A 12,185-nucleotide genomic window follows, 5' to 3' on the forward strand; every position below is an offset into this window, starting at 1 on the left:
GCGTTGGTGAGACCTCATTTGGAGTATTGTGTGCAGTTTTGGTCTCCCATGTTTAAGAAGGATGAGTTAAAACTGGAACGGGTACAAAGAAGGGCCACTAGAATGATCCGAGGAATGGAAGGCCTGTCGTATGACAGGAGACTTGAGGAGCTCGGTTTGTTTTCCTTAACCAAAAGAAGGATAAGGGGAGATATGATTGCACTCTTTAAATATATCAGAGGGATAAATACCAGGGAAGGAGAGGAATTATTTCAGCTCAGTGCTAATGTAGACACGAGGACAAACGGATATAAATTGTCAGTCAGGAAATTTAGGCTTGAAATTAGACGAAGGTTTTTAACCATCAGGGGAGTGCAATACTGGAACAGCCTACCGAGGGAAACAGTAGGGGCGAAGGACCTCCATGACTTTAAGATTAAGCTAGATAAGTTTATGGAGGAGATGGTATAATAGGATAACGGGCTTAGTCAATAGGTCAATTAAGTGCCAAACTGGTACTTAATTGGGTCAAATTGGGTCAATAATATGATATTATTAACCTCTTTCAGAGGGTATGGCTGGAGAGTCTTGCCCGCATGCTCGGGGTTCAGCTGACCGCCATATTTGGGGTCGGGAAGGAATTTTCCTCCAGGGCAGATTGGCAGTGTCCCTGGAGGTTTTTCGCCTTCCTCCGAAGCATGGGGCAGGGGTCGCTTGCTAAAAGAGTGGGTAGATCGGCTAATGTGGCCTGCATCTTGCAGGAGGTCAGACTAGATGATCATAATGGTCCCTTCTGATCTTGAATTCTATGATTCTATGATTCTATGATTCTATATAATGTCTTTTGTCTGGTGAAAAAAAATTCCCTGGACCTAACCCCCCCATTTATATTAATTCTCATGGGGAAGTTGGATTCACTTAACATCGTTTCGCATAAAGTCACATTTTTCAGGAACAGAACTATAACGTTAAGTGAGGAGTTACTGCACCCTGAAGTTTGTCAGAGATTTATTTGCAGTAAAGGCAAGTCAGCTGTCCTGCTGAATACAATATTAAATATTATGGACTACATGATGCAGCTTCTTAATCAGTATTTCTAAGCTGATTTTATATTTTAAATGTACTCTTAAGCCTTCATAAAGTAATCTTTCCAGATTACTACACATTTAACTCCCTGAAATAAAGACATTATTTTAAATTAACCAGTCACAGAGGTTCAGTATGTTCATAACAATGTTCATTGCTTTTAGAAAAAGGGAACACAAATTTACTTTGTGTAATCTCCATAACAACAGACATGTTTATGAAATTTACCAACTTTAAAAATATGTTTCCAAAAATTTTAGGCATAACAAAGGATTTTGTATCTTACGAAGGTACTAATTTTGCTGGAGGGTTCTCTTAAAACTAGTTCATCAAATAGTCAGAAGTAAAGAAAGGGAAACTTTGTCCAGCTAGCTGGAAGGAAAGGGGCGTTGTCCCTTTAATAGCTAGCCTTTCTGCAACAGGGGGGTGAAAGGAGAAAGAGATGGACAGAAAGACTTTGGAAGCAAGTTTTTTGTACTATAGTAATTAAAATTAAAATGTTTATTTTACATAAGAGTGGTCTTTTGAAGGATTTATTTTAAAAAAATGTATGTCTGAAGATCCAAGCATGTAAGGCTAAAGATGAATGCTCAAATAATGACTCTAAAAATCTATGCAAGGATTTTTTTAGAGCTGTGGTTTTATAATCTTCCGCAGGAGTCAGCGCCTATGCTGAGGGGTGCCCCAAATTTTCAGGTGCCCTGATCAGCCGTGTATACTGCATATGCCTAAGGATGGCCCAGCATGGACAAAGTGAAGACGGAGCCAGGAACGCAAATACATGGCTGGGAATGTCAGGAGCAGAAGAAACCAAAATTTCTAAGGGTTTATGTGATTGAAGCAGAAAGTTATGCAGTAAGCCATATTCAGGAAGCTTGATTCAGCAAAGCACTTCTCTCCCCAAGTCCCTGGCCGCCGTAGCCCAACCGGGGCTGGAGGAGAGGCATCTCTCGCCGGCCACTGCAGCCCTGGAGCTGGAAGCGAGGAGCATCACTCCCTGGCCACCGCAGCCTTGCATGCCCAAACTCCCCACTCCACCTCACCCCACAGCCCTCCACCTATCTCTAGTCCCCCCACAACCTCCTCACCTTCTTACATGTGCATCCTCTCCAGGGTCCAGGCACCTAATTAGTGGAGCAACACCTGCGCGGCTCCACTAATTAGGTGCACAGCCCTTGATGCTCTCTTGTGTGGCCGCCTAGGCACACACCTTAGAGGGAATGCAGCAAGAAAGTCTTTTTTGTGTTGGCTGTGAACCAGCTCCCCAATTCCACCAGTCTCTGGCAACACAAGCACTGCCTTCCTGGCCTCCCTGACTCTGCACAGTGGTCAATAGGCAGACGCCATCCTTCGAGTGTCCCTCTGTTCAGCCCCTGTTCCACAGAACACTTAGAAAACATTCCCAGAATGCTTAGAGACACTATTTACCAAGGAATAGGATACACCAGCTTGTCAGATTCAATTCAGGATCCCCACTCAGCAGTTAGATATAGTGATATGGTGAGTAAGTTTGTTATCAAAGAACAGAGATTCAAGTGATAGCAAATCAGAATTTTTTTAACAAAATCATGACCTGCTTTCTAGAGACTAAATTTAGCTTACAAGACATTCCCCAACATAGCTTAATCCACATCCACAGGATGATTTAGTTGGAGATTGAATTAATTAGTTGGGGTTTGGACCTGCTTTGAGCAGGGGGTTGGACTAGATGACCTTCTGAGGTCTCTTCCAACCCTGATAGTCTATGATTCTATGATTTTCCCAGCATTTTCAACCAAGCGGGCGGAGATTCCACATTCATAAGATCAACTACTTCCCACCCAACATAATGTGCACATGTCAAGGGTTTAGCATCCAACGCATTAACATCCCTCAAAAAAGTATTTCGAGGATAATTTCAGGAGACGTCTCTCTAGCAATTGTCAGAAATTACTTTCTCAATTTAGTATTTTTCACGAACCCCTTTATACCAAATGCCTTTCGAGGTAAGCTTAAATGACGAATTTCTCATAAGCATTCATTTTTTTTTTATTTTTGTCTTTCTTACCAACAGGTCTCTCCCAAACAACTAGCACTGCATCCTAATGGCTTTAGACGAAGAGTCCTTGACAACTTTTTCAGGAGCACAGATTAGAAATCAATTACTCATTTTTCATCTTATTCATGAACAGATAGCTACCAAAAACCGAGAAGACAATCCTAGTGTCTCTAAGACAAAGAGTCCTTGAGAATTTTGTCAGGAGACAAGACCAGCAATCACTATCTCTTTTTTCATCTTTCTCATGAACCGATCTCTTCCAGACGAATAGCAGTGCATCCCAGTGGCTTTTAGATGAAGAGTCTTTGAGAAAGTTGTTAAAAGCACAGATCAGAAATGAACTCGCCTCCAACTAATGGCTGTTAGGAAAAGAGTCCTTGAGACATTTGTTCCTAGCACAGATCGGGAATGAATTTGACATTTTTAGTAATAGTCACTACTCGAGCTCTCCAAATCACCAAGAGAGAGTCTAACGGCTTTCGCAGGAAAAGCCCTTCAGAAATGTGTCGCTAGCAGTAATCAGCAATTAATGTCTCCATTTTAGTGTTTCTCAGTAACGAAGCTCTTCCAAACCATCAATAGTGCATCCTAATAGATTTCAGACGAAGCAAAGTCGACGGGGAAGGTGCGGCGCTACGCAAGCACACAAAATAAGTAATTTTAATTAGATCTAAGATATGTCGACTTCAGCTACGCTAGTCTGGTAGCTGAAGTTGCATCCTTAGATCAATTCCCTCCCCCGTAGAAATTGGTTAGTGAAAATTACTAAAAATTAGACAGTCATTCCTGAGCCATGCTAGTGACAAATTCCTCATGGACTCTTCCTACAAGAGCCATTAGCAGGGCTTGCTCTTGGTTTTTTGCCGAACCCAAGCAAAAAGATTTTTGGCTGCCCCCAACCCCAGTCCTGGGCTCTCACCCCCCCCACCACCACTATTGCCCCCCCACCTGCACCCCTGCCACCCCAGCACTGGGCTCCCCCTACCAGTGCTGAATCTGCCTGCTACCCCCTCGCCTCCAGCTGGTCCGGCTGCCCAGGGGCCTTCCAGCCAGGGCTCCTGCCTCCAGGACCATCCAGGGAGGGCAGAGCCAGGGACCGCCCCGGCAGGGGGCTGAGGAGCCGGAGCACGGTAGCCCCAGAGGGAGCAGAGTCCCAGAGAGCGGGGCATGGCCCCGCACAGCAGCGCCTCGCCCTCTATGGTCCCACTGCTGCTGCTTCTTGCCGCTCTGCCGCAGTCCCTGGGTGGCTCGGGCTGCTTCATCCAGCCCCGGCTGCGGCGCTGGGGGGTGGCCACCCTGTGGCACCTGCAGGCGGCTCCATGTGCTCCACGGGGCGGCCCCCAACCCGAGTGTCCCCCGCTTGGAGCCTGCGAGGCCCAGCCACAAGGTGTGAGTGCTGCTCCCCCTTGGTGCCGCCGGTGCACGATGTGGTGCTGCTGCTGCCATGGCTGGCTCTAGGCTTTTGCTGCTGGAAGCAAAAAAAACAGATGGCCAGAATGCTGCCTCTGAAAATGTGCCGCCTCAAGCACGTGCTTGGTTTTCTGGTGACTAGAGCCGGCCCTGGCCATTAGGCTGCAGTGCTGGTCATTACGTTCAGTCCGTTTGGCTTGTGAACATTAACAAAAATAAATGTGTCATTTCTGACCTGTGCCAGAAAAAAAAGTTCTATGGCATCTTCGTCAAAAAGCTATTAGGATGCGCTATTGATGGTTTGGAAGAGCTCGGTTAGTGAGAAATACTAAAAATGAGAAAGTCATTCCTGATCAGTGCTTGTGACAAATTTCTCATGGACTCTTCCACCAAAACCCATTAGCATTCTCGCCTGGTGATGTGAAAGAACTCGTTTAGTGTACCTTACTGAAAATGAGAATTTCAGTCCCGGTCTGTGCTGGTGATAAATTCCGAAAGGAATCTACGTCTGAAAGATAATAGGATTGTCACTTGTCGGTTTGGAAGATAGCCGGTCATCAGATAGACCACAAAAAAGAGTAATTCATCTATAATAGTGATAAATTCTGTGAGGATTCGTCATCTAAAAGACATTAGGATGGACTGTTAATAGTTGCTCAAGGTTCTTCCCTGGCGGTTTGGAAAATATCGGTTTGTGATTAAGACGAAAAAGGAGAAAGTCATTCCTGATATTTGCTAGGGACAAATCTCTCATGGAATGTTCCTTCGAAAGCCATTAGGATTCTCTCCTGGTGTTTTGGTAGAGCTCAGTTCAGATTCCTGACTAGTGCTAATGAAAAGCAATTCATGGCATCTTCTTCTAAAAGCTATTCCAGATCTATACTAGTGACAAATTCCATAACCTTATTTCACGTGCTCGCTCTGCAGCGTGGCTCCTCCTTTTGACTTTGTTTCCACCTCTCGCCGAGCTTGAGTTCAGCATTATATGGTGGCGCGATCGTGGTTCGATTCATCCTGTCTACACTGATCGATCACACAATGCCACATCACCAGACCAGACACTGATCTCACTGACAATGACAGCTGCTCCGCTTCCAGCTGGACGACATCACCATAGCCTGGTATCAACAAGGTTCACTGTTTCATGTCTCTTGCACGCTTTCCCTCTCACAAGAGGGGTGGGCACGTATGCTTGACTTCTTTCCCCTTGGTACCAAGCACCAGACAAGAGGGAAAACCAAAAGTTATCATCGGAATCTGCAATGTTCTTCTCTAATCTCCCATTACACCTTTATAACTACAATTAAAAAGCACACAGTGGACACTAAATCTGTGGACTTGCTGGCCAGAGAATGTTGTGAAACCCAAGGCTATAATAGGGTTCAAAAAGAACTAGGTACATTCATGGAGGATAGGTCCATCAATGGCTATTAGTCAGGATAGGCAGGGTGGGCATCCTTATCCTTTGTTTGCCAGAAACTGGGAATGGGCGAACGAGGATAGATCTCTTCTCAGTTACCTGTTCTAGTCATTTCCTCTGTAGCACCTGGCATTAGCCACTGTCGGAAGATAGGATACTGGGCTAGGTGGCCTTTCGTGTGCTCCAGTATTGCCATTCTTACATTCGTCTGTTAAGCAGCACGTTGCACCTGCACCCACGAGAGTCACTGCGCAGAGGAGACTATTGTCTCTTCCCCTGGTGATAATCCCCCAGCTGCTCCCAAAATACAGAAATTCTCCTCCCACATCGAGAACACGGAGGAAAACTTTTATGAGAAACCTAGCCGCACCTAAAGGGAAGCAGCCATTTGTACGCAGCTTCTACCATGCATTTATATTAGGCTTCAGCCATGCCGCTAAAAGTCGTGAAGTGTAGCCGCTGTTTGTTGGCTCCCTTGCTGACAAAAAACTTCCGCTCTCAATGAGCCCCAGTTGCATTGTCAGCGGGAGAGCGTTCCTGCCAACAACATGCCGTTCACACTTGCACGTGTAGTGGCAAAACTTTTGTCTTTCGGAAGGCTAACAGCTCTGAAACACAAAAGATTTGTTGTTCGATGCCCGTATAGACATATCCTTAGAGGCAACTCAGGGTGCAGCTGCCCTACAGCAACAGTAACACTCGGTGGAAGGGTGGGGTTATGCCCAGAGGATTTGCCCCATAGAGCAACAGTGACACTGGGTGGCCACCCGAGATCATCACAGAAGGTTTCCTTAAAAATGAACTCGGACTCTGGGCAGCTACTCGGGGAATGTCCAAAGCAATTCCCTCATAGAGCAACAGTGACACTGGGTGGCCGGTCAGGGGAATGCATACACCATTTCTCTCGTGGAGCGTGGACCGGGCCACTTGGGGAATACGCACAGCATTTATTAGAAGCAACAGTGACACGGGGTGCCTAGTCGGAGAATGCACAAAGCATTTATCTCATGGAGCAACAGTGACACTGGGTGGCCACTTCAGCAACTGCACAAAGCATTTCCTTCACGGAGCAAGTGTGTCTTACCACGGGTGACCACCCAGTGTCACTGTTGCTCCATGAAGGAAATGCTGTGTGCAGTACCCCAGTAGCCAACTGGTGTCCCTCATGGAGCAACAGTGAAACCGGGTGGCCGCTCCAGTAATCCACAAACCAGGTCCCTTATGAAGGAGGACACAGCACTCCTGGCCAGAGACATGAGTAGCTTTTGATAATAGGGACCTTGTCTCCTTCTTAGCCACAGCTAGTCAGGAACCGTTTCTTACAAACACAGACCTAGGTACTGGAGTGTCCCTGCCTGGAGCCAGGTGGGCCGTGACCAGACTCCTTACTGTAGGGGATTTCTTTTATTCTGGACAATTTAGGTTTTGTTGTTCGACCGCAAAAAGACAGGCAACGACCAGCAAAGATCCAACTATTAAGCTTTTTATTGTCTCACGCAATACAACAGAGAGCTGTCCGTCTTCATACAGAACCAGCCCCCGCTCCCGCAGACTCAGACTGCCTTTATTACACACTTTGTCACGTCATTACTGTACTTTTTAGCGATACTTTTTTATTGTACAAAAGAGGAACAAAGAACAACTGTTGTGTCTTGATAAGCTTCATGGTTGATGCGATGAAATGAGGTGGCTTGCTGCATAATGGCATGGATGTCAGTTTCCACTCGTCGATGTTGGTTTACAAACACACAACAACTGGAGATAATTTAGGGCCAATCGATTTTGCATTGCTGTGTGAGATAACTGAGTAACCTCAGTTTTGGAGATCTGACAGGGCATCTGCAGTGGCATTAGTCAAAACTTCCAATGCTGCTGATACGTTTACTATACTTTTTTTTAAACCCCTAACCAAGGCAAAAACCAGCGTACAAAAGAACGCTCAATAAGGGGATTTAAAGGAACACTTTGTTGGTTCCGCCATACAAGGTTGCGAATTTTTTTCTGGGTTAAGGTTTGATATATTGTGACAGCAGGGACAATAGCCCCTAAGGTACATGTGCCACACCAACCTGCTGGAAGGATTTTATAAGCTGTATGATTACGTAGCCAATACCAACCAGATCCTGTAGGGACGTGCCAAGAGGAGCTGGAATAAGTTTGACTGGTGACATTACAGTTTGTAAAATTATCCACAAAACTGCTTTTGTCTGAGGAGTGCCGGGTTATGCATTAAGCATAGGAACCCTGGACTATCATATTAATGAATCAAATCTGGTTCCACGAAACAGACAAGCCGGTGAAAGCACCATCCCGAGACGTGACATTTATTTATGAACTGAGGGAGCTAGGTCCCCCAACAATGGGACACCTTGACCAGAGTGCCTGGGGGTATGAATACAAAGCCAGCATTGTGTTTGATTTACACTTTGCACTATAACACGTGTTAAATCCAGGAAACTATTACCTGTCCACCCTTGCTTGGAAGTTATAACCACCACAAAAGAAAAACAACAAACAATACACAAATGAGTTTACCAACTCTCCAGGCGACCATTAGTGGCCATCCCTTGGGGAATGGGCACCAGTCTTCTTTTTCTTGAGTTTGAGTCGTAGGTTGCTCAAAGGGGTAGCAGTCCATTTGTCCTGGGCAAGGAGGTTGTTTACTTCTGGCTCATCCAGTTCGCGGTGGGGTGAAGGTGCGTGGCTCCCTTGAAGTCCGACGCGGTCTGCTTCTGGGGAACCCTTTACCAAGTCAGGCTCCCTAGCGAGCTCTGTTTGACTCTGGTGTAATGAATTCAAGTGGGAAGTTCTTTGACTCGAAGAGCAGTGGGGCTTACCAGGATAGTCTTGAATGGTCCTAGCTACTGGGGTTGAAGTGGAGTTTTTCGATAAGTTTTGAGTCACACCGGGTCACCTGGTGAAACAGAATGAAGAGCTTCCCACAATGGTAAAGCTTGAGACTGTGCTGAGTACTGGTGTAATGTTGTTAAATGCTGCTGCAATGCTTTTACATAAACTTTTGTTTCACAAGTCAGTTCGGTGTCACTAGGTATTGAGCCCAAAGAAGTAAAGGAAGGGGGTACATGTTCAAAAAGTATTTCAAATGGCGCTAGCTTAATCCTAGAATTCGGGGTAGTCTGGACAATATACAAAGCCAAAGGAAGAACTTTAGTCCATTTCATTTTTAAGTTCCTTACACAACTTAGGGTGGCTTTTAGAGTTCCATTTATACACTTTACCTGGCCTGAACTCTGAGGGTGCCAAGGGGCATGAAAAACCCATTTTGTCCCAACCGCTTCAGTGAATTCTTTGCAAATTTTTGCTGTAAAATGCGTTCCCTGGTCAGAATCAATTTTTCCAGGAGGGCCAAATTTTGGCATGCTTTCATTAAGCAGTATTTTGCAAATTGCCTTGGCAGTGGCTTGGGCAGTGGGAAAGGCCTTTACTCATCCTGAAAGTTGATTTACGATTACTAACACTTACGAAAACTTGCCCTCATTCCTGCCTCCCTTTGCCATGCCATCTACATCGGCCCCACTGACAGTCACTGCTCCACTCTCGCACCCACTGCCCTGCATGATTTTTGTCCCCTCCTACTTCTTCATGGCTCCCAAGACGTAGCCTGTGGGGATGCACACCTACCACACCTGCCCATATCATGTGAAGGGAGACGGTACACTGAGAGACAATGATAGGAGAGAGAGAGAGAGGGAGAGAGAAACATGGGAGGAAGGCAAGCAACTCGCTACCTGGAGTCATCCTACTGGACCCAACCTTCTGCTGCCAAGGACACACCGCTCCTGGCCAGAGAAATGAGCAGCCCCTCAAAATGGGGACCTTGTCTCCCTCATTGCCCCAGGTGGTTGAAGGCTGCTATCAAATTCCCCCTCACTCTTCTTTTCTGCAGACTAAATAACCCCAGTTCCCTCAGCCTCTCCTTGTAAGACATATGCCCCGGCACCCTAATCATGGTTGTTGCCTTCCGCTGGACCTCCTGAGGTCCCTTCCAACCCTGATATTCTATGATTCTTATTTGTACTGTGATAGCACCTCGAGGCATTGGCTCCATTGTGGTCAGCACTCTACAAAGAGCCAGTCCCTACTCTGAAAAGCTTACAGTGTAAGTGTAAGAGCCCATACCACAGGTGGATATGCCAGTCAGATGGGGGCACACCAGGAAATGATACTGATCAGCCATGCTTACAGCACATTGGCTGGCTAAGCAGTGTCACTTTTTGTGTTTTAGGCAGCAAGCCGGGAAAAGTTTGGAGAAGAACAGTGAGGTAGTTTTGCAGATAGTTCCTCTTCTGAGTAAAGTTATATATGTGCTTAGGATCTTTGAGGCTTTGGTCTTTTTCTCCTAGTCCCCTCCACCACCATATGAGGAGAGATTAAAAAGAGTAAGACTGTTCATCTTAGAAATGAGATGATTAAGTGGCGATATGATAGAGGTCTATACAATAACAAATGGTGTGTGCAGAAAGTGAAGAAGGAAGAGTTATTTACCCCTTCACATAACAGCAGAACCAGGGGACACCCAATGAAATTAACACGCAGCAGGTTTAAAGCAAACAAAGGAAGTATTTCTTCAGAGTCAACCCGTGGAACTCATTGCCAGCCAATATTGTGAAAGCCAAAAGTGTAACTGGGCTTAAAAAAGCATGAGTGAAGTTAATGGAGAATAGGTCCATCAATGGCTCTTAACTAAGATGGTTAAGCACACAACCCCATGCTCTGCGTGTCCCTAAACTGCTGACTGTCGAAAGCGGGGACTGGCTGACTGATAAATTGCCCTGTTCTGGTCATTCCCTCCGGAGCTTCTGGCACCGGCCACTGTCAGAAGACAGGGTACTGGCCTAGATGGCCCATTGGTCTGACTCAGCATGGCCATTCTCCTTTTCTGTCCTGAGATTTTTTTTTAATGTACATTCTATCCGTCTCCCCCATGCTGTGTCTATATCTCTTGAATGGTTGATTGCTATATGATAACTCTAAGTCTGAGGGGACTGGCTGGCTCAAGGAATGGGATATGGAGGCTTTCCTGTCTAGGGGGCCCCAACTCTGATCTGGCCCAGGGGGCTCAGAGGATCAGGAAATGAAATCTGTGTCCTTTCCCCTCTAGAGGGTGCCAGCTCCCATCCAGCCCCGGGGCGGGGACTGGCTGGCTCAGGGGGGTGGGGAATGGTGGGGAATGGGACATGAGGACTGTCCAATATAGGGGGTGCTGGCTCAGGGGGCTGGGGAATGGGGCATGGGGCCTTTTCCCTTCTGACGTTATTGACATGAACTGTGACCGTATAGATCACTGTTGCAACCAAGGTCCTATAGTTGCACATCAAATCTTGTACAAAGGAGGTCCAGTAAGGTGCTTATGGAAAGGTTGTGATTTACTGTTAGGATTATGCAATCTCTATGCGTGTATCATTTTTGTAGTTGAAGTTATTAATATTGGTTATGTACTTGTAGCTCAATGTGTTTTGATTCTAAGTATCCTCAGTGAAGCATTTGGTCAGCTTCTTGAGAAAGGACTATTCTCAGTAAGTGCCCAATCAAGAAACACTTAGCTGACAATGAGCTTTGGGAGATGCCAATCCACATCTGAGTTTCCTGGGAACGTTCCAACTAACATGTAAACAATGGCATCAGCCTGTAAAGAACTGAGTCATGCATGGTCTTGAGACTTGCCTATGTGACTCCAAATTCCATCTTGTTGCTGTGATTTTGCATACGAGAACCAAGGGCTTTCCGCCCACAAGAGAGAGAATATAAAAGGCCCTGGAAACCCCTCCATTTTTGTCTTCAATCCTGCTTCTAATCTCTGGAGAAACCTTGCTACAAACTGAAGCTCTGAACAAAGGACTGAATGACCAATCCCAGCTGTGGATATACTCCAGAGACTTGATTTAAACCTGCAGTTTAGTCCATCACTGCTACAAGCCTGAACCAAGAACTTTGCCATTACTTACAGTTAACCATTTTAGCTCTCATCTATAGTTACTTCTTTTATGAATAAACTTTTAGATTCTAATGGCTTGGCAACAGCGTGATTTGTGGATAAGATGTCATTTGTATATTGACCTGGGTCTGGGGCTTGGTCCCTTGGGATTGGGAGAATCTTTTTTCTTTTACTGGGGCATTGGTTTTCATAACCATTCATCCCTGTAGGGAGCCAGGGTGGCTTCCCTCCGAACCTGAGGGTAAAGAGCCACTCTCTCAGCCTGAGGGGGTGGGGCCAGACCAAGCTTACTCCAC

The sequence above is a fragment of the Mauremys mutica genome, chromosome 4 (assembly GCF_020497125.1).
Source record: "Mauremys mutica isolate MM-2020 ecotype Southern chromosome 4, ASM2049712v1, whole genome shotgun sequence".
Taxonomy (NCBI): domain Eukaryota; kingdom Metazoa; phylum Chordata; order Testudines; family Geoemydidae; genus Mauremys; species Mauremys mutica.